Below are 24,261 nucleotides of genomic sequence, written 5' to 3'. Positions count from 1 at the left end.
TCAGTACGGCAATGGTATCATGCCTGCAAGCGTCTTCTGTCTTTGATGCAATTAGGAGATCATCTATTTACTGCACGATCACTGAATTCTGTAGCAACACCAAGCTCTCAAAGCTCTTTTTCAGAATTTGGTAAAATATAGATGGGCTCTCAGTATACCCTTGCGCGATACGACACAATGGTAAAACACAATTCACCAGCCTAAAAGCGAATACAAATTGGCTTTCCTTGTGCAATGGGATGAAGAAAAATGCTTGAGGCAGATGAATCACAGTTAACCAAACAGCTTCGCAAGGGATCACAAACAGGATCACAGATGAATTTGTTGCCACGGAACAAGATGGAATCACAATTGCATTGATCTTCTAAGATCTGGAACTATGGGATATTTCCAGCTCATCTTCTGCAATCCCACGATAGGGGAAGTGCTTGGGCTTCCTATTATCTACTTCAATATACCCTTCGCAATCATGGAATCAATCATAGGTGTAATCCCTGCCACCGACTCCGGGGCCAGGTTGTATTAAGGCGTGCTCAGAAATTCTGCATTTGGCATGATTTGTATATGGACTGGATCAACTCTTTGAATCAGCCCTATCTCTTCTCCCATGAAGTCCCACACCACAAGAGAGATAGTGTCCCTCAGATCCAGTGGCATGTCTTCCACTGTCAGTAATGTAAACATATCTACACAGTGTTTCTGATTTGACAATTTGAATGCAATGTCATCATCATTGATCAGCCGTTCAATTCCCTTTGTCATGCAGTAAATGGTGCAGTTCAGTTTCCATAAGAGATCACGCCCTAACAAACAGACTGGACTCGAATCGCACACCACATATTAATGCTGATCCTGAAAGGTTCCTATTTTCACAGGTACTTCTTCTGTCAATGGTTTTGCCATTCTCTTTTTGGCAACTCTTACAACATGGATTGATTTTCTAGAGAGGGGTAGGTTTGGGACTACTGCAGAGCTCACAGTAGAATGGGTAGCACCAGTATCAATAAAGAATATAATGGAATGACTGCCTACATCTGCCTCCACGTACGGTCCACTCTGCTCTACCTCAAATACTGCTCCAAGGGTTTCATTGATGTTTGTGGGGGCGCACCAAATAGAAGTCCAAACAAAGCGTTATATTTGGGTAGTAGAAAAGTTCTTTATTTATCTTTAGCCATACTTAAAATACAGATCACCATGTAGAGTACAAAAACAGATCAGCCAACGCGTTTCACTCCCTACCAGGGAGTTTCTTCAGGGCACTATGGTCTTTCCTGGAAGCGTGGAGTATAGTAATTCCCTTTTCAACTATTTTCTTATCGTTTCTGCACTTAAATATTCATATATCAATCTTTTTCGTTGTATTGTGTTTATTCACGCTTCCAATGTTGGCGGTTGTTGCCTCAAAAAAGTTCAGGAAATCCAATTATTTCTTTCCCTGCCCTTGTCTGTGTAGGGTTGTTGCGATGCTGAGTATTCGACGTTACAGTCTTCTCCGCGGCGGCATGGCTGGTCCTATTTGGTGCGCCCCACAAACATCAACGAAACCATCTAACTGATCTGGAGAGCACAGCAACGCCAAACAGCAGCTGGCGTTAGGGTTGGCAGCACAAACAAAAAACAAATACAAGAAATAGGACTAATCTTGGAACTGGACTTTAGGTGCGGCATCATAGGGTCCGCTGCTGTCCTTTGCATAGATCTTCAACTGCTCCAAGGGTACATTATTCCTATCCCGTCAGGTTCCGTCATTGTGACAGGTCCTGATAGAGTCTTTCTAATGCTTCCATAAAGGGAATTTGGTGGTACGCTCAGTGGATTACTTTAAAGAACTCTTGGAGGTTGTGGCACTGCACCAACTGGTTTTGGCTTCTCCCATTGTTGGATTTTTGCCTTGTCACAGTGTTCATCACATCTTGCACCTACACTAACTCTCCCTCTTGCATCTTATTTGCTGGATTAAATCGACACGCTTCCAAATCCCGATTTTGTAGCAAAAATGGAAAATATATATTTTCTTTAGCATGGCAATATCTATACCTGTTTTGGGGTACATAGGGACACCTCTCCCTTTTCCCTGTCCACAGTTATTTGGAACATTCTGAACCCCTCCTTGATTGTTTCCCTGCTTATGAGCCATTGTCCCCCATTTGTATTTGCCTGATCTACTCTTTGCGCATTCCTTATTTGGACAAGTATCAACTTGTCCTTTATTCTCCAGTGTTTGTAATTCACCTCATCACTGCAATGACTGGCATACTGTAAAACATCCACTAGTGACTTGTTTTGCCAGTAGATCAAATGTTGCTGGATCATAGCACTAATTTTGGGTCTGAAACCGTTCATAAATTATTAAACAAACTGTCCAATGTCTTTTGGGTCAAGAATATCTGACCCACTGTATTGCTTGAAGGCTTGCAAAAGCAGTTCAAAATAAGCATGTACTGGTTCTTTGGGTTCCGGAGTTGCTCAATCTATTTTAACCCAATTGAGATCTTGTGGGGCTAATTTGGACTACAACCATGTAATCACATGTTCAAACGTTTTCATAACCAAGGGTGAAGGAACGTGAGTTATAGGATCCCTGTCTGGTTCAGCAGAAGGATAGCAATTTTACAAGTAGACCATAAATCGCTAGGAACCACAAAGTCAAACAACGTGTTCAGATCAATCCACACTTTCAAGATCTTTACAAAGCTATCAACTTGGTTGTACCATTCAGCAGGCTTCATTTGTTAACGTGGCAAAATCACCCCTACTCCTCCACGGTACATGAACATACCCTCCACTAGGCACCTCTCACAGTGAATAAGCCTCAGCTCCTGCTGTTCCCCCTCCTGGAGGCGGCATTTCCCCGTCACTTTCCTAATGCTCTTTTTCTTTGAGCATCATTCCTCCCATTTGTCAAGCATACTTCTAGCAAGTATCCTATGATCAGCTCATGAGTGTGTGTTTTCAAGCCTGTTACTCTTTTCTCTTCTAGTTCCTGATCACTGTAGTTCAACCTATGATTTCCCTGTAGCAGTTTTGTCTTAGACAGATCTACATCATATTCTTGAGCCAATTCTGTCAATTTCTCATGTGTTCATCTTGCCTTACAGGAGACATCCTTCACCACAAGCAATAGCTTGTTTTGCACATGTCATTATCCTCTCCAACGGCAAGTTCCCACTGATTTTTACACCCACCTCAACCTTCAACCTCAACACATTCAACAACTTTGCCTTTAGCATAGCCTTGATCGTGCCCTGACTCAAAATGCTTTTCTGTCCTCCTCTATCACAGCTCCGATTTCTCAGACAATTCTCTAAATTTGTGGTCTCTAGGACATGCTTATTTCCAGAAGGTCCCTCTTTGCTTCTGGTATTCTTCCCATGGGTCCTCTGACTGGAGCTTAACACATCCTTAAATTCATATTTGAGTTTGCTAAGAATACAGATTGTATTGTACTGGACCCAATTTCCTAAGCTGATACTCTCCCCCAACCCTGACTGTTGCTGACTAGAGTTTGTCAATCACACAGAAGCACAACTGGCTAAGATAAAAGGTAGAAAAATGAGAGAGAGGGCATCCTATGAAGACCTAAAGGGGGAGACTCCCTCAGGACAGGAAAGCTCACTCACCGCAAGGTGACATGCTTCATCCCTTGGGTTCCCTCCTCACACCAAAGTGTGGGCTACGACTCCAATCGGGGAGGAGCTGAGATGTTTTATCTCTGAAGATGAGCGTATGGACGTAGTGAATGAGGGGCAGAGTGCAGAAGGGTGTGAAGGGTGTGATTTAAAAATGTCCGACTGAGTCCACTGAAACAACATAATTAAAACAAGAGATGAGTAGGGATTCGAGAGATATACCCTACTTTGTTAGGTCAATGTATTACTGCTACCAGGCCTTCGTTAGGACCTAAATTTGCCAGTCACTCTACAAAACAAGGGGTAAAAGTGAAAAATAGAAAGGGAATACAAGCAACCATTGGAACTATGTGGCCTGAAGTTCAGCGTCCCTCTTCCGTTCAGAGGAAAATGTGAAATTGTTAAGAGAAGGTCATGTTAGTGTTATCAGACCTCTGTACATATTAACAGACAAAATACAAAATATAGACCACCGTAAAGTGCATAACAGTCATGTGTATTAATCCATGCTCTTGGACTATCTTGTGGTGCCCAGCTGTAAAGTACACACAACATACGGTATAGTGAGGTTTCTGTGTCCAACTAATAATGTATTCAATACTAGACATGGCAGACAAAGCAGTATTTACAATTGCAGTTAGAAAGGGGGAGGTGGACGTGGGGGGCTCGCCAAGGTCAACCTGGCGTGAGGTCTTGCAAATCCCTGTGTCCCAGATCTACAAGCTCTGTATCTCAAGTAACTCCATATATTGGCCCGACCCCTGCTCAGTCTCTAAACTGTTGGCTACTACCTCAGTGTCCAAGAGGAAACATCATGCAGGCCAATCGTCCCTGGGAGGGGGGGGGGAGGGAGGGGGATAGATGGGGAGTAAAAAGGGGAGGGTAGAGGGGGGAATAAAATGTCTCAGAGATGCAGTGGACAAAGTGCCAGTAGCCGGTGTGAGCCCCAGCATTATCCTTGATTAATGGTATGCTGCATGGTCCTTGAAATGAAGTTTCAGTGGACTCAGTCAGACATTTTTAAATAACACCCTTCACACCCTTCTGCACTCTGCCCCTCATTCATTATGCCCCTACGCTCATCCTCAGAGATAAAAAACACCTATGTCTAGTTTTCTAGGCGTCTAGTTTCAAAAAATGATTGGGTTTGGTAGGTTTCTCTGTGAGGCAGCCAAGCCTGGGTCCAAATATGGCAGCTACTCCCATTGTGAAATCAGCTCATTTTTTGGTCAGGAAATGTTGATGTCTCCACATTGCATTTTTGGGCCTTTTGTGTTAGGGTTACTAGGCCCACCCAAAATGGTGGGGTAGCATTTATATTGGGACACGTGTGAGAACACTTGGTAATAAGAAGGGCGTTAGTCACTGCAGTTTTCAGAAATTTCTATCAAGGAAATGTGAGGAAAATTGATTTTTTAAGAAAAGTTTGACATTTGCAAGGTCTTGTGGGTAAGAAAACATTATAGAATCATCAGACATCACCCTACCCAGGAATCTCTTGGATGTCTAGTTTCCTGAAACATCTGTTTTTGTACTGTTGTCTGTGTGATGGCTGCGCTATGGCCCAAATTCAGCAGCTAGCTCAATTGTAAAAAAATGTGTTCCTATTGCTGAGTAAAATGTGGTTTCTCCAGGTCACATTTTGAGGTATTTTGTGTCTCAGGCTCTAGGCCCAGCCACACAATTTGGGTACCATTATATTATCTGGAGGGATGTGGGAGCACAGAATAGTAGAGCATTTGTTGTTATCAGTTGGGTTTCTCTGTATTTTTAGCTTCATTGTGTAAGCCAGTGTGTAATCGAAAAAAATGTGTTACAAATGCCCCCCTGAATTACTTGATAGCATAGGTAACTCATAGGTTCAGAGATGTACTGTTACTAAACTCAGTATCTTGTACACAGTTCAGATATACATAGGTTTACTTCATGTTCATTTTTCATTCATTAAATCTGACCATATGAATTGCTGCATGGTTGGCACAAGGTGAAAAATCATTGTAAACTGCAGCTTGGTTGTTGGTTCTGAGTATCACATGTTGTTGGAAAACCTACAAACCCTATGTATCCTTGTGTTTAAAAAACGTTATTAAATACCATATTACAGGACAAGAGCTATAGTAAGAAATCAACAATTTACAAATGATATTTGAAAACATGGGAGCAAAGTACGTCAAAGTCTTTAGCATTTTACAATAGGGGGAGAAAAGAAGGGTGAAAAGGCTGAAATAACAAGTGGACATAAACAAACTTAAATATTCTATACCTTAAATATAATCATCCAAGAAAGAATGTTCTCATTTATAATTTAATACTGAAAAATTGAAACGAAATCCTATATTAAACCTAATTGAATCAATGCATATACAATTACAATAGAAAAGAAAGAGAAGGAGTATTCCTGGGTGATAATATTTTTCAGATAATACAGAATCAGTATTAGGCACAACATTTCCAATCTGACTAAGAAATGTTGTGAGAGGCAGCCATAACAGTTCAGCATTATTTGTAGATAAACTTTCAAAGGTGTATATAATATCTAATGTATGATGTAAGCATACCGAATCCCACCGCAACTTATATGACAATGTAGATGATGATTCCAATTAAGGATAATTTGTTGAAAAGCAGTCACCAATAAAATATCTAATAACTTATTTTTAGGAAAATATGGTATTAGACAGTTAGTTAAAGATCCTAGAAAAATGTAAAATATATTGAAAGAATGCTGTAGTTTAAAAGTATTTTTAATATGGGACCAGACCTTGTGCCAAAAGAAAGAGTACTTGAACACCTACTCAGCATATGCAAATTCAGCCCCTTTACCGCCCGGTCGACGAGTCAACCGGCGGAAAACCAGCAGTTTGTCTTTCCGTCCGCCGGGGTCCCCCCCGCCATCATAATATGGCGGGGGGAAAGGTAGGCGGGCGGTGGGAAATGGCAGGCCGATCGCCACTGCCATATGGGCGGTGGCAATCCGCCCAATACTAATTAGATCCCCTAGTTTTATAGATCAATGAAGCTTTAGGACCAGTTTTCAGAAAACCTGAAAGTCCAGAAGCAAAGGCGATTGAATGAGTGGACTGCTGTAATAACCCATAACTTTCAAGAATGACATTCATTAATAATAGATAACGCGGATATAAGAACTTGAGGCAATGATACTCAAGGCAAAATTGAGAAGAAGAGATAGGAGAATTATTATGAAAAAGCTGGGATATCCATATAAGAACCTTATCCTTCCAAGTGCGCCAAAAAACAGGACGGTTAGTAAGTTTAATCAACAAATTATTCCATAATGGCATTTCCCAAAAAAGTAAGGGAGACAAAGTAGGTGGGAGGAATGTAGATTTGATTATTGAAGCCATATTTTGTAAAATATCAGAGCAAAGAAGCAACTCTGTGGAGGCAAAAAAAGTATCTTTTTGAACGTAAAAAGAGCTATAAAAAGCTTTTACACGCTCTATCCACAATGGAGATAAAGGTGTAGACAATTCACAGGTCCCAAGTGCTGCTTGGCGCAGGGCAAAGGCTTTATGGTACTGACAGAAATTTGGAAAATTCACCCGTCCATTCGATTATAGTCTCTTTAAAGTAACTAAAGCTACTCTTGATTTTTTATTGTTCCATAAAAATCTAATAAGAAGAGAGTTACAGGCACATTGATCAAAGCTTTTTGTGATCACAAACGGTGTGAATCGCAAAAATTGGCCGTTTGCGATCGCAAAATTTGCTTTTGCGATGCATCGAGAGTCAAGGCCCTCGCAATTTGAGAATTCGCAATTAATTGCACGTTTTCAAATTCAATTGCATTTAAGGAATCACATTTTGCGATTCCTTAAACGCAATGCAAGAACCTCTTTGAATTAGCGATTTCGCTACTAGCGGTCGCAAATTACCATGATGTTGAACTTTATGGTAATTTGCTTAAACTTTGAAAAATGCACTAAAGTGCATTTTTCAAAGTTGTAGGTTACACACACACATGTCCTTGGGACATGTGTGTGTGCAACATTTGTGCACAGATCAATTTAAGGGGTGCAACAGGGTGTCTCTTTGTCACCCTTGCACTCTTGAAATTGCATGTGCAATTTGCAAGTACCAAATTGCTCTTGCAATTTTCCATTCATTCCTATGGGCCGGTCGGCCCATAGGAATGAAGGGGGAGCCATTTCTTAAGTGCGAGTCGCAATTTGCAAGTCGCAATTAAGGAATTTGTAGGAATCAGCAATTCCTACATGCATAGGTTTTTGCGATTCCTTATTAGCCAGCCCTTATTTTCCCTAATAAGGAATCGCAAATGACATTTTTGATGCATGTGCAAGTTAGTTTTCTTAAAGAAATATTTTGGAATATGAACTGGTATCATGGAGAGGAGATAGAGTAAAAGAGATCATAATTTTAATCGAGTATAAGCGACCTCACCATGATAAAAATAAAGGCTTCCAAGAAGATACTATATTCTCTATTCTAGTATTAATTTCCCTAAAGTTAGCTTTGATGGTTTCCAGAATAGAACTGGTAAACCAAAGTCCTAAGTATTTAATCGTGGGCAAAGTAGACCACTTATAACCTGTAGAGTTATAAGAGTGACTAAAATTATAATTATTAGGAGGAAGAATTTCCATTTTATCTTTATGTATTTTATATCCTGATACCTGCGAAAAAGAAGAGGCTTCCTGTAAGAGGGAGGGAACAGAACTTTCAGGAGTCAAAACAAACAAAACAATATCATATGCATATGCAGCATACTTCAAGTGACATTCTCAGTAGGGAAAACCCAAAATAGAAGGATTAATATGAATGCGAGCAAGAATGGACTCAATCGCTAAAACAAATAATAAAGGAGAAAGTGGCCGTCCTTGTCTAACTCCTCTAGGAAGGAAAAATAAGAAGACATTTGAACTAATACTGATGCATGAGGAGCACAGTATAAAAGAGAGGTAAGTGTTTTAAAGCTAGGTTCAAAGTTATGCCATTTTAATAATTGATCTTTTATAACAACAAGGGACCCCAATTCAGTCAGCCAGGGACCTCGGGGAGCAATTTTCTAAAACAACAACGGTCCCGTGCATAAATCAGTTCACAGCCAATAAATATAGACGAAATCAGTTCTATATTTTAGAATGACATGTCCAGCCGGACAGAGGTCCTTCAAGTTTACTAAATAAACAGAATTCCAGGGTAGAACAAGGATACCTTCCACAAAGCCCCTTTGTGGTACACAAGCCTGTGCCCAACACTTGCGGGGTGATTACAGTTGGAGAGAAATAGGAAAGGTTTAGAGGCAAACAAACGTTTTTCTGTTTACATATGCATTGTACAGAAAATATCAAATAGCACCGTTACATCAATTTAGACAATCAAATATTTGTATAGGGTGCATGAGCAAGTCGACAGCGTTTTGGTTCCCCTAAAGGGTCATGGGAACCATCATCAGGACAAACAAATAATTGCCTTTTTTCACTAAACCTCAATTTGCCTAAAGGAAAAATTAGAAAAGTACAGACTTTAAGACAGGGTACAAATAATTAAAGGAAAAATAAAGTGACTCCTTGTGCAGCGTGCATATACTTGTTGGCCAGGTAGTGGTACCGCACTATTTCTACGGGTGAGGAGGTGGTGGCAGCATGGTGAGCCTAGGTGGTCTATGTTTTTAAGGATATGTGTCAAAAAATGCTAACCAGTGCCTAATAGACATCGGTGGTGGCGCAGATTACCGAACGGAGTGCGTGTGATGACTAAATAACTCCTTGTGACGGTGGCGTCTATTTAGAACCCGCCATAACGTGTGAAATGGGTCTCGAGGGCACGCTCTGCTTACCGAGGCAGTGCGTAAATGGTCATTTGTACAAGTCGATGCTCAAATTAGCCCGGACCAGCAGCCCTATATAGGGAGATAATCTACATATTAGAAGGAAGAATTTCCAAGTGACACTAAAACGGAGCGTACCAAGCAAGAATTCTTACCCAATTAGGACGGCGGTTGGCGAGTTACACGATCGTAACCGGACGACGCCAGGGTAAGCCTGTATAAAACAAAGAATTGTTTAGGGATTGGAGCGCAAGGCTTCTGTCCCGAATTATAGCCACGCAGTGCTGGATTACTCACCGATATACACGGTCATAGAGATGTTCCTTGGCGTACTCGTGTGCTCAGACCAGGAAGTGAAAAAGGGGTGGGTGCGTTGTGATTGGACAGTGCACGTGAGGTTTTTGGGCATAGAAATAAACAAGGGACGCATGTTGTGGAAGCCATCTTGGGTGATGTCTATGGTGATTAACATGCAGAGTGACATTTCAAAATTACAGTTTTTTTAAAAACAGTTTTAAAAAATTGATTTGTTTTTCGAACAATCAGTTGATTGGCGCTTAGTTCAGAGACTCTGAGGTATCAGATTAAAGCAGTCCACTCCTCTTGCAGGTTCAAGCCAGAGTTCAAACTGTCTGTCTTCAGTATCCACTTTAATTCTTCTCTGTTAAGCATGCGAGTTAGGTCGCCCCCTCTTGGTGGCATGATGATTTGAGTGATGACCGTCCAGCGAATCTCATTTTCAGTATGTCCTTTGCTTAAAAAATGTTCAACCAGGGGTGCGTTTGGTGTTTTGCACCTAATGCGGCTGCGATGCTGGGATGTTCGCAGTTTAATTTTCTGCTTTGTCTGTCCAACATATATGCAATTGCACGGGCAGAGGATCGCATAAATAAGGTTACAACTGTTACAATTTGTAAAAGTGTGCAGTTCATTCTTCACATTTTTATATACAAATTCTTTACTCTCAATTGCAAAGTCACAGACCACACATGAGCCACATTTAGAATGCCCGCGCAGGGGGTGGTAGTGACCAATGGTCATGTAGTGTGATATTTCTACCGATTGCAGGTGGTAATGCTGCCCTGACCAATTGGTCTTTAAGATTTTTGCTTTTCTTAAAAGCAAAGAGCGGAGTTTCCCAGTTTGGAGTACCTGAATTCAAAATGTGCCAGTTCTTTTTTATACATTGTTTTACACGGTTAGATATGGCAGAGAAAGTTGTTACACATACTATTTTTTCATTGGTCTCTTTTGGTTTGGGCTCCAGAAGAGTGTCACGGGGACAGTACCAGGCTCTCTTCATAGAGTTTTTTATCAGGCGTCTAGGGTAGCCTCTAAACCTAAGCTTCTCAGATAAGGTATTTGCCTCAGTGAAGTAATCCTCTTTCTTAAAGCAATTCCTTCTGAGTCTGAGGAACTGCGAATAAGGAAGACTGTCCCTTAGTGCCCTCGGATGACAACTATTATAGCTCAGGAGGGTGTTCCTTTCTGTTGGTTTGCGAAACAGGGATGTGTATAGAGTCCCCTCATGATGTTGAATGGTCAGGTCTAGGAAGGGGGTACTATCTTTGTTGTAGGATAAAGTAAATGTAAGGCCATTGCAATTGTTATTGAGCCAGTGTGTTAGCCCTGGGAAATCCTCAATGGAGCCGCCCCAAATTAAAAAGATGTCGTCTATGTAGCGCTTTCAGGTGTGTATACCCTGATGGAATGGGTTACTACTAGACAAAATGATATGGGTTTCCAGCCAGTCCATGTATAGAATCACCAGAGTGGGCTCAAAAATAGCCCCCATAGAGCCGCCGCGTACCTGCTGGTAATACTCTGAGTCATAAAGGAAGAAATTCTGAGTAAGACAAATCTCTAGCAGTTGTATTAAGAATAGGGTAGGTACCCTATGGGGACGTGTCCTAGTATCTAGTATGCTTTTCATTACAAGTAGTGAGTCTTTCTGGGGAATATTTGTATATAGAGACTCTACGTCTAATGTGCATAGAGTCTCATGTTCAGGGTCAAAAGAGTAGTTCTCAATCAAATTGATCATGTGCATGCTATCTCTGATATAGCAAGCAGTTGTCGGCACAAAATCCTTCAAAAAGAAATTAACATAGTGGCCCAGAGGTTCTAAAACTGAGCCACACCCAGACAGTATTGGTCTCCCCGGGGGGTTATCCATCCTTTTGTGAATTTTGGGTAATGTATAAAGAACAGGAGTTCTTGGGTTGACAATGTTCAAGAAATTATATTCATGTTTGCTTATAATGCCATTCTCCAGACCTTCCATAGTAATGGCTTTAATAAGCTTCTGAATATCTTTGGTGGGGTTGCAGGGCAATCTACAGTAATGGTCAGTGTTAGATACCTGACGTAGAAGCTCATTTTTATAATTTCCAATGTCCTGGAGAACTATCCCACCCCCCTTATCTGCTGACTTGATAATCAGGTTAGTATTATTCCTGAGGGAATTGATTGCTGACTTTTCATCCAAGGAGATGTTGTAGGTTATAAAAAGATGAGATTTCTCTATATTGGAGATTTCTTTAAGAATGACCTTTTCAAAAGTTATAATTTCTTTTGGGATCATGTCGGATGTAGGGGAGAAGGTTGAGGGTGGTCGAAATGGGGTCGTAACACTCTTGGGTTCTGATGGATTGAGTTCAAAATATGAGCGTAGTCTCAATTTCCTGAAAAAGCCAAGCAATTCAGATTGAAGATTCAGAAAGTTCGGGTAGGTGGTTGGAACAAAGGATAATCCTTTGCTAAGGATGGATAACTCATGAGTGGTTAGAGTGTGGTTAGAAATATTAAAAATGGGGATAGTGTCCAAATTGGTATTGTCCGTTACCACTGATAGAACTTCTGCCTCGTCTGGCGCTCCCCAGGGGGGTTGTGCCATCGTTTTTGTTGTTTGACCCTTCCTCTCTTTTGGGGTTCTGGATTGTCCCTGGATAACAAAGGAGTCTGATTGTGTGTTGGTCCACTCCCTACCTCACCAGGATCCGAGCTATCAGATGAGTCTGCTGAGGAGTCGGTGAAGCCCACAACAGTGTTTCTATTATTGAAACGTCCCCAGGGTCTTGGGGTTTGTTGGTGCTGGTGAAAATTACGATTTGTATAAAAATCTTTATGTAGATATGGGTATGCCCGTTCAAGAGTGAAAAATTTAATGTCTTTTTTAACTTTATTTGATTTTTTGTTTTGCTCTATGCGGTGGAATTCAGAGACTGTCTTCTCAATTTTCTCAAGTAAGGCCTTTGCGTCAGTGATTGCTTTATCATCAGCTATTTGTTTTTCTAAGTCTTTGATGGTCTCTTCAAGCTTTTTGAGTTCCTCGCCTGCAGTTTCTATGCCTAGGACCAGCCAGTGCCTAGAGCAGGTGGTACCTATACTGCTAAATCCTGATATATATTTCGGATTGTCAGTAAATACTCCCGGAATATTTCTGACTTGAAGGCCGAGTGGAATCGTATTGGATTTGAGATATTGGGTAAGCATTAAAGTCATCAACTCTAGTCTAACATGTTTCTTCTTTTGTTTTTCTAGTTCATCAGAAAGATTAGTACTACTTGTAGCATTGGTTTCCTCTTGGTCAGTGAACAAAGAGGGTCCTGCACAGATTTTGTTAATATATTCAAGTGAATACAGAGGAGCTGTATCAGACATCACAGTGATAGAGGGGAAAAAGTGAAGAGCAGTGAAGGCCGCTCGTGCACAGGTAGGGAAGCCAGTGACCACTTAGGAGAAGTGGGAAGGAGGACAAAGCCCTTGCAATCAATCGATTGCGCACGATAATCTTTTATAACAACAAGGGACCCCAATTCAGTCAGCGAGGGACCTCGGGGAGCAATTTTCTAAAACAACAACGGTCCCGTGCATAAATCAGTTCACAGCCAATAAATATAGACGAAATCAGTTCTATATTTTAGAATGACATGTCCAGCCGGACAGAGGTCCTTCAAGTTTACTAAATAAACAGAATTCCAGGGTAGAACAAGAATACCTTCCACAAAGCCCCTGTGTGGTACACAAGCCTGTGCCCAACACTTGCGGGGTGATTACAGTTGGAGAGAAATAGGAAAGGTTTAGAGGCAAACAAACGTTTTTCTGTTTACATATGCATTGTACAGAAAATATCAAATAGCACCGTTACATCAATTTAGACAATCAAATATTTTCATAGGGTGCATGAGCAAGTCGACGGCGTTTCGGTTCCCCTAAAGGGTCATGGGAACCATCATCAGGACAAACAAATAATTGCCTTTTTTCACTAAACCTCAATTTGCCTAAAGGAAAAATTAGAAAAGTACAGACTTTAAGAACAGGGTACAAATAATTAAAGGAAAAATAAAGTGACTCCTTGTGCAGCGTGCATATACTTGTTGGCCAGGTAGTGGTACCGCACTATTTCTACGGGTGAGGAGGTGGTGGCAGCATGGTGAGCCTAGTTGGTCTATGTTTTTAAGGATATGTGTCAAAAAATGCTAACCAGTGCCTAATAGACATCGGTGGTGGCGCAGATTACCGAACGGAGTGCGCGTGATGACTAAATAACTCCTTGTGACGGTGGCGTCTATTTAGAACCCGCCATAACGTGTGAAATGGGTCTCGAGGGCACGCTCTGCTTACCGAGGCAGTGTGTACTTTTCTAATTTTTCCTTTAGGCAAATTGAGGTTTAGTGAAAAAAGGCAATTATTTGTTTGTCCTGATGATGGTTCCCATGACCCTTTAGGGGAACCGAAATGCCGTTGACTTGCTCATGCACCCTATACAAATATTTGATTGTCTAAATTGATGTAACGGTGCTATTTGATATTTTCGGTACAATGCATATGTAAACAGAAAAACGTTTGTTTGCCTCTAAACCTTTCCTATTTCTCTCCAACTGTAATCACCCCGCAAGTGTTGGGCACAGGCTTGTGTACCACACAGGGGCTTTGTGGAAGGTATCCGACACTGTAGCTCATTCCACCTTGCTACAGTGTCTGAATAATGGAGGCATCACTGGAGCCGCACTCCAATGGATCCAATCCTTCCTAACTGGGAGAAGTTTCCAGGTCCGTCAAGGTGACCACTACTCCAGAGACATAGGACTGGGTCAGGGCGTTCCACAGGGATCGTCCCTGAGCCCAACCCTTTTCAATCTTTATGTCTCCCCAGTGGCTCCGATCGCTGTGGGGCACGGATTGCAAATTGTATCCTATGCCGACGATACACAGCTGGCTGTCTCCCTCTCGCGTGCACCCGGCCTTGCCATGGACGGTTTCAGGGCTTGCATGCAAGATCTTGCAACCTGGATGTCCACAAATTGCCTGAAATTAAATGGCAACAAGACCGAGGTGCTCGTGGTGGGAGGGAACCCATCTGTCTGGACATCGGCATGGTGGCCACCATGTTTAGGTGAGGCCCCTACACCTCGGCAGGAAGTCAAAAATCTTGGGGTCTGGCTTGATGCTGACCTGTCTTTCGGACCCCAGATAGACAGGGTGACGGGCATTTGCTTCAGCATTTTAAAGAATCTACGGAAGGTCCTAGCTCTCCTCCCTACGGCTGCCCGCAGAACGCTGGTGCATGCCCTTGTCACATCACGCCTGGACTTTGGTAACCTACTCTATCTGGGAGCTACCTGTAAAGCAATAAATCGACTTCAGGTGCTACAGAATGCTGCAGCTCGCCTCATATTAAAACTCCCTAAAAGATCGGACTCTAAAGCTGCCCTCCAGTCCCTCCACTGGTTACCAGTAAGGAGCAGAGTTGAATTTAAATCCCTCTGCACCTGCCATCGTATCCTTGCTAAGAAGGCGCCAGCACCACTCCAGAACCTAGTCACCAGGTATGTACCATCTCGCGCTCTGCGCTCCTCGCAGGGAGGCCTACTTAAGGTCCCTAGGGTGAAAAGGGCTCGCATGGGAGGAAGATCCTTCCGTTACCTGGTGGCTAAGAGCTGGAATGCTCTACCTCTTAATCTCTGTCTGGACTCTTCTGAATCTAGTTTCCGGAGGAAACTGAAAACACACCTCTTTTCAAAATAGCTGGGCTCCTTCCCCGACTGCTCCTCTTGAAGGCTTCAGTTAGCGCGGGGACACGCTTTCAGCGTAACCATGCGCTCTACAAATGCTCCTTAATAATAATCCTTGTTCTACCCTGGAATTCTGTTTATTTAGTAAACTTGAAGGACCTCTGTCCGGCTGGACATGTCATTCTAAAATATAGAACTGATTTCGTCTATATTTATTGGCTGTGAACTGATTTATGCACAGGACCGTTGTTGTTTTAGAAAATTTTAATAATTGAAGCATAAACTCCCAACTTTTTCTATCAAATGCTTTCTCAGCGTCAATGGTTATGACTGCAAGAGAGGCGTAAAAAGTATGAAATTTACTGAGCACAGTGAGAAACAAACAGGCATTATATGATATTTTTTCCTTTAATAAAACCAGATTGCTCTTTCCCTATACGATGGGGCAGAAATGACTCCAACCGAAGAGCTAAAAGCTTAGCAAATATTATGTAATCTACATTTAATAAAGAGATTGTCTTATAATTTTTATATTTATGGGGATCTTTACCATCATTGTGAATTAAGCAAATGATTGCTTCTTGAAAGGAACCTTAAGTGGAAGAAGAGTCAATAAAATGCTTAAATAACTGAAATAGATTAGGGAGCAGAAGATGTGAGAAACGAAGATACAATTCCACTGTAAACCCATCAGGGCCTGGTGTTTTTCCCAACTTTAATGACTTTAATGCTCCGGACAGTTCATCAGAAGTAAGATCTACCACTAAAGAGTCAAAGTCCAGGTCAGGAGGGATGACATGAAAAGTCTGATCCAAATATTTTGTGATTGTGGAAGAGGGAGGTACTTCCTCTAGGGTATATAAGATTTTCAAAATTGTAAAAAAAATTCTACGGTAGTTTGGTGATTAGTGATAGGTTGCACCTGTGAAGAGGATATAGAATCGATGATGCTTATTTCTTTTTTAACTTTTAAATAATTTGCCAGCAATCTACCAACTTTATTTTTCTAACCATAATATTGAGCAGTATTCCTCAAAAGAATATGGTTAGCTTCTTCAGTAGAGCTAGTATTAAATTGCCATTTAGCCTGCAACAACTTATTCAAATCTGAAGGTGATTTAGAAGAGAAGTAACGCTGTTTTAATTAATGAAAGTAATGAAAGTAAACACAGTTTTAATTAATGAAAGTAATGTTTTATGTTCTTGTTTTTTGCTTTTCTTTTTCTTAGAAATATAATTTAAAATAAAATCTATTGCAGATGCTTTGAATGTGTCCCACAATAAGGCAGGTGAAATCTCTGAATTATAATTGAAAGAGAAAAATTCTGAAGCAAAGGAGATAAAAGAACTAGAAAATGTAACATCCTGAAGTAAAACATTATTAAATCTCCATCTACGCAACATAGGCCCAGGGGGAACCAAATCCAAGTCAGTGATAACCATGGCATGGTCAGAAAGTACAATTGGAGAAATGTGGGATTGCACAAGGCAATGTGAAAGAAACTTAGAAAGAAAAATATGGTCTAGTCGTGACAGTGAACCATGAGTAGCAGAGTAAAAAGTATGATCTTTAACTGTAGGGTTAGACAATCTCCCTGAATCAACTAAGCATTTTTAGAAATGCAGAAAGAAATTGCATGTACATTTTATGTGACACAAATTGAACTGGTGAATGCTAATCCAAAAAAGGATCTAAAATGTAATTACAAATGCCTCCAGGATAAGGAATGCATCATAATAGTGTGCATATTTTCTTGCAATCAAAGGCCACAAAGTGTGATCAAGTTTTGTAGAAGCATTTGATTGAGATTTGAATTCATTGAGAGATTTATTTAGCGCACGAATGGCCAGGGGCATGTAGGCGCTGTGTGGAGGTGTCTACCAGAGGTTCAGTGGATAGGATGCAGATTAGTTGGAGAATAGCCATGTTTTTAGAAATGTTCTAAAAGAGAATAACGTTGGGCTATTTTTAATGTCTATAGGAACTGTATTCCATAGTTTCCCTGTGTTCAGATCAAAGCTTCTTCCTACCCATCGAGCTTTCTTAAATTTGGGTATCTGGAGGAGTTTGCTCTGAGATGAGCGTAGGATTCTGGGTGGGTGACACCAGGTGAAATGTTGTTTCAGGAACGCAGGTCCGATTCCATGAACAGCTTTGCATGCTAGATAAAGAGATTTAAATTCTGTCCTCTTTTTTTATATGGGGAGCCAGTGGAGTTCTTTTTGGCCTGGGGAAATGGACTGAAACTTGGGGATATCCAGCAATAATCTGGCGGCTGCGCTCTGCGCCCGCTGGTCATGTACTGTTTTTTGAAGGCTCACATATAGGGTGTTTCCATAGTCAAGTCTTGCCATGTCTAGAACCATCACCAGTGTTTTAACTGCCTCACAGGGGATGAACGTGCGCAATTTCCTGATTAACCTTAAAGTTAGAAAGAACAGAGAAGGGACCTGATTGATCTGGTGTTGAAAGGTCAATCTATCATCAAAGGTGATGTCCAGATTCCTCACCTTACATAACGGGACTAGAAGAGTTCCCATTCCAGGAGGCCACCAATTCTGAGACCAAAAAGAGGTATCGGATCCCAGTAGGAGAGCCTCTGTTTTGCTTCCATTGAACTTTAGGCAGTTTGCTATCATCTATTGGTTTACGCGGCACAAACATTGGCTAAAGTGTTCAGAGGTTGCCTCAGAAATATTTGTGATGGACACCACTATTTGAGTATCATCCGCGTAAGAAATCAATGAAAAGCCAAACTGCCTGATGATGTCGGCTAAACTGGCCACAAACAAATTAAACAATGTGGGGCTCAGTGAGGAGCCCTGCAGCACCCCACATGGAAGCGTAAACTGCTCTGAGCAGGAGTCACCAATCTGAACATATTGGAATCTATTGTTCAGATAAGAGTTCTTGACTCCTGCCTCTAGGAGCCTTCTGATTAGGATGTCGTGGTTAACTGTGTCAAAGGCCGTCAATAGATCCAAAAGAATCAGGGTGGCCTTGGCACCAGTGTCCAGTTTTGCCCCCAGCCCCTCTACTGCCTTAACCAGGGCAGTCTACGGCCTGTGCCCCTGTCGGAAAGCATATTGTGAGGAGTCTAACATGTCTGCTGATGAAATAAAGGCAGTCTAAGTTGGGAGTTTACATTTTTTTCCAGGACCTTGGTGGGAAAATGAATCCTGGCGATAGGTCTATAGTTACTGGTGTCACTAGGATCTAAGTTTTTTTTAACAGAGGGAGAAATGAGACCACTTTCCAACTGTTGGGGAATATGCCTAAACTGATAATTTCTTTGTAAAGTATACTGAGTTGCTCGCTAATGCTGTTGGGTGCCATATGTAATATTTTGGCGGGCAAGGGTCTGTGGGTGCTCCTGATTTTATTGATCTACCTGCCTGTAGAATCTGTCCATGTTCGGTGGAACAAAGAAATCTATACCATTGTCAGAGCCTGAGAGTGTTAGGCTAGAGGTGTCTCCAGTGTAGTCAGTGCCCTTATCTGTGAGAGATATAAAGATAGTTTGCACTTTGTCCTTAGAAAACCCCTGCAAGTTGATTGCAGAATTCTACTCTGCTGTCTTCTTTTGGTGGTTCAGGTAGTTTTACTAGCCTTTTTAGGTTTGCAAAGAGTGCTTTGCTAGAGTTGACAAAACTTTTTTCCTGGGACAATATATTTATTGCAGTTTTCATTCAGTTGGTGAAACTGCCCGTAGCCGTATTTGCCACAGACATTGGTTCCGGTTTTAGGGATGCAGTGGTCTTTTTGTGGGATCTGCTTAATCCTGGGCGTTGCCCCTGGTTACCTCCTCTGGCCCAGGTTTAAATCATTATGCCACCCTTGTGTCTAACTTGCAAAGAATTTTTGAAAGAGATGACTTCAAATACTCAGCTGAGAAGGCCCTCAATGACATTCAATGGAGGAATCAGGATGCAAGGACATTTTAGTCAAAGTTCAGATAATTGGATGCAGAAACTAAGTGAAGCAATTGAGACAGCCTTGCATATTGAGTTTAGATTGACTGAAAGGAGAAAGAAGGATTAGACATCCTGCTGAAATCTAAATTCTTCTGAAACATGCATTGCTTCACAAAACGGACAGTTTGAAACCAGTGGATTCAGTGAAAGACCCAATGTAGATAAGCATCACCTGATGTCCTCTATATTAAAGATGACAATGTAGGAGACTCCTTAAAGGCCTTTGTTGTGGTTATGAAGGTCACCTTATTTGCCAGTGCCTGAAAGACTATTTCCACCTTCAAGAAATGCTTAAGTGCATCTATTTTAAGTAAGGAGGGATTGGGTGAAAAATGCACTTGCTCAAGTTCTATTTTCATATTATTTACTAGGAGAAGGTTGTAATCTATCTTTGCTTTCAATTTCCCTGTGTTTCTGTAAAACATTTACACTTTTAGTTATTCTGTTATAACCAGGAGTAGAAGTGCTATTTAGTAGGTTGTATTTTCGGTCAGAGATTTGAATAGAAACTTTGAGAATGGGTTAATTGTTCCATTAACCTTTCCTGTGCAGCTCCCTCTGGTTTTGTACCAATGAAAACCAAGGATCTGAGACCTTGTATCAACTAGATAGGTCTCAAAGAAATTTGCATCAAGCATCATTTACCTCTTCCTTGAAGGCAGTGCATGGATCCCATATTTTCCTAAAGTTGGACTTAAGAGGGGCTTATCATCTTTTAAGAGTAGAGATTAATGGAAAACTTCATTTAGGACCCTATTTAGAGATTATCAGTATAGGCTCATTTAGTTTGGTTTGAGCAAGACCCATCACTTTTTCAGAGATTCATGGGCAATTTTTTACTGATATATTAAATATTTTTGTGCTTTACTTGGCTGACATTTTGATTTTTTCTCTTTGAACATTGCTACCCAACATCTGAAGTCCTACAGTGACTCAGGATTGTTCAGCTATCCTGAAATGCAGAAAGGCATCTCTTTGAAGTAGGAAAAGTGGAGGATTTAGGGTGCATCATGGCATCAAAGGGATTGGCTATAGATCCTGTGAATTCCTCTGTAGTGTAAATTGGCCATTTACTGCATCAGTCAATGAGACTCAATTCTTCCTTGGTTTTTCTCATTTCTATTAGTCATTTCTCAATTTCTCAAAAACTATTGTGCCATTGCCTAGAACATAACTAGGGTCCAAAAGAAAGAACAAAAGAAAGAACAATTACAAACGGATTCTGTTGGGATTTTAAAACTAAACTGATTTTCAAATGTTAGAAAAGGCCTTCACCAGAGTTCTAGTCCTATGCCACCTTGGCACTACACAGAAATGTTTAAGACTGATGCTTCTGAGTATACACTATGTGCACTCAATCCTTTACTTTTCCTGACAGGGACAGCTCAATTTTGGAACTGCTGAAAGAAGCTTCTTCAGAATGAACTAAACACATCTGAACAGACCATCGTAGTCTTGAGGTTTTGCAGCATATTTCAGTGTAGAAACAGTTGTCAAGCTTGATGGCCATATCTTTTCTAGCGCTCTGGATGCCCTCTTATGTCAATATCTTGAAGAAATTAAGTCACAACCGCAGCTTATTACTCAACCAGAATCTGTGATCATATTTATGTCATCTTTTTTTTATAGAAGTTAGTCTAGCAGAACAACACATTACCACTAAAGAAGTTGAAATTGTTGGCCCAATTAAAAGTATGCCGGTCCTCAGGACAACTGTACTGGTGGTGGCAGCCCAACCGCCACCACCCTGGCGGTCCGACCCCCATATTAGGAGTATAGTGGTGGGATGGCCACGAAACCGTAGCCTCCTCCGAGATCAAGGATCCTGCTACAACGGTGGTCAGAGCATATTACAACCTGCATATTCACAGCTCTTTTCATGGTGGGGACACCACCATGAAAAGGGTGGCAGAAATGCATTTTAGGGGGCCCTAAAATGCCTTGGCCAATTCTGGGCCTGTGTCCCCTTGGAATTTCACCATCGTTCAGCATGGTGTGACATGCACCACATGGTGCATGCCACATTGTGCAGGAATGTGCTGCATGCACTCTCACAGTGGCTCTATGCTGATTAGGCTCTACTGTCATGGCAGCTCTATGCTGGTTAGGCTCTCCTATGAGGCTAACACAGACGCTGCCATAAGACTGCCGCTGCACCACCCGCCTCCCGCTTTCCCCGAATTACACTCCTAACCCAGCAGGAAAGACCACCGTGGTGGTTGTCCCATTGGAAGACTGCTGAGGTGGCAGTCTTATTGCAAGATCACCAAAGTCGTAATTAGTCCTTTTGACTTGAAAGTATAAGTAGTTTAAAACAGACAGATTTTTGTTTTGTCCATTTGTTTCCCCCAACAATTACATTGCTGAAGTGTGTTTTACAAAAATGCTATTACTCCCCCAGTGAAGGATCCAGGGGAATAAGAAATACTTAGGCACTGGTGTCACACTGGTTTTGGTAGCTTGGAATAACAGGGAACATTGTAAATTGGGTGAAAGCTTATTCTGTGTGCCCAATTTCAGTTACCTCATTAAGGGACCATCAGATTGCGCCAGCCTTTAAGTTTGGCCTTGGTACATTATTGTATCTGGTTTAATAGTGGATCTTCTACACTCAGAGAGACAAACCACTGTCATAACTGTATACACAGTAGGAGTCACCCATAAAGTTAGAAGGACCAAGGCATAACTGATAGTAAAAATAGTCATATATATTTAATGACTATTGAAATTGAGCAGCATCAAAGATACATAACAATTGAGAGGTGCCAAAAGTGTAACATGCATAAAAGTGCTCAGAATTATGTGATTCCTTCATGTCCCATGGAGCGGCGGCGCTTTTGAATGCAGGATCCATTTACTTCTAAGCTTCATTTCCTATGACAGGCCACCTCTGGGTCTGGTCTCCAATTGCCTCAATCAGAACACCTTGTTATTTTGTCCTGATTACAAGTCTATTTCATGACTCATGTACCGAACGAGCAGCAATCCATTTTCGGGTGTTCCTCTATTAACTGTGTCCTGATGATGACCTAATGAATTAGAAAGAGGGCAAAGGGAACAACACTATACCGGCTGAAAAAGATAAGGAGTCTATATACTTTTATGAGCAATGGAATAATTATGAATTAAATACTTGGTCATCCACTCTAGTGAAATTGTTAAATGTTTTTGCCATTTGGTCTTCTTTGTTTAGCAATCTGAGTTGCCTGCGCAATTCTGAGAACTTTAATGCACATTACACTTTGAGCACATCTCACTAGTTTTCTATTTTATTTTATTTTAATTGGATATAATCGCACTTCGCAATAACACCCTCACCAAGGCATTAAATGAATCTTACATTTTGGGGAAAGCTCAACCATACCTAAGTGAAGCACTAGGGGCCCAGGGCCGCTGGAAAATCCTTTTTATGAGGCTAGTGGCCCTAAGAACTGCTGACTTCAATCCAGCATGGGCACTTGCAGATGGTGCTACCTCTTGCCACCTATGCAACTACCAAAAGGAATCCTGGTTCCTCTTACTATGCTGCTGCCCCAAATTAATCAGTGAGTGACAAAGGATGCTCCGCCCCATCTTAAGAGACCTTGGCATCAGAATATGCAGGGAGGCATCAAACTGGTGCTTCTCGGAAACAATAACACATTTTCTCGCAAGAGCAGCAACATTTACTCACCATATTAGACTGGCCTTAGATGTAAGTCCTTTACCATCAGAATGTGAAACACAGACTGATAACAGGCAAACAAAGTGCTCCACTAACATTTATGGGCAAAGAAGAGCCAGCCCGTCACCCCACGTACTTTGATTGAACCATTGCTGTCACTGATGTCATTTGAGATGTCATCAGTGATGTCATGAGTGATGTCACTGACCATGTCATGAGTGATGTAATATGTGACGTCGTCGGCAGTGCATTGCGGGCGCGCGAGTTACAGTAAGCTGAACTAACTATAACAGTGGCATTTCAATGGTTTTGTATGAGAGAAATGTCCAGCTAACTATAACATGGGTGAAACCTGTGGTTTTTTCAGTGAATTTCTAAGGTTTTTTAAAAGCTAATTCCTAACTATAAGGGGTGTGAAACCTATAGTTTTTTCAGTGAATTTCAAAGGTTTTGTAAATTTTGAAATATACTCATTATTATATTTTTTTCTTTTTATAGTAATTTTCTACATTTCTGTTATAAATATTTTATTTTTAAAGTTAAATTTCATATTTTTAATCTAAACTAATAACAAAACTAAATTCAAAAAGAATGCAGTGCTAGTGAAACTGCCTCGGTGAATTTCTAAGTGTTTGTTAGAGGCAGATTTATTACACTCATGTGCCTCTTTTACACCACCGTTGTATCACTTTTCTGATGAAGCAGTGGTGCAAAAGATGCACCACGATATGTGCAATTTAGAATGTGACGTATCTTGGAGGTACGTCATTGTAAATCCCTGTATCAGAAGGACACATTCCTACATGGGGGGGGGCGTTCCTGCGCAGAAACACCTCCTAAAAGTAGCTGACTACAATCTACAATATTTCACTTTGTCACTTTTGGGCTCATGCTGTGTCAAACCCTGTACTACCTTGAAGCAGGTGTAAGAATTGACACAGCAGTCTGAGCATAGGGCCCCCAGACCATTGCTGGAGATACGTTGCACTTCGAACATAACTCAAACAATGCACCACCTTTACAGCTCAGATACATTACATATATATGCCATTTTTATCCCATGGTACACTGCATTGTAAATACAGCGCATCTATGGTGATGGTGTCACGGAGCACAATTACTGACATATTCCTGGGAATTTGCCAGTTATTGTATATGTGC

Source organism: Lissotriton vulgaris, chromosome 4_1, assembly GCF_964263255.1.
Source record: "Lissotriton vulgaris chromosome 4_1, aLisVul1.2, whole genome shotgun sequence".
Lineage (NCBI taxonomy): Eukaryota > Metazoa > Chordata > Amphibia > Caudata > Salamandridae > Lissotriton > Lissotriton vulgaris.
This window is presented reverse-complemented; position numbering follows the sequence as displayed.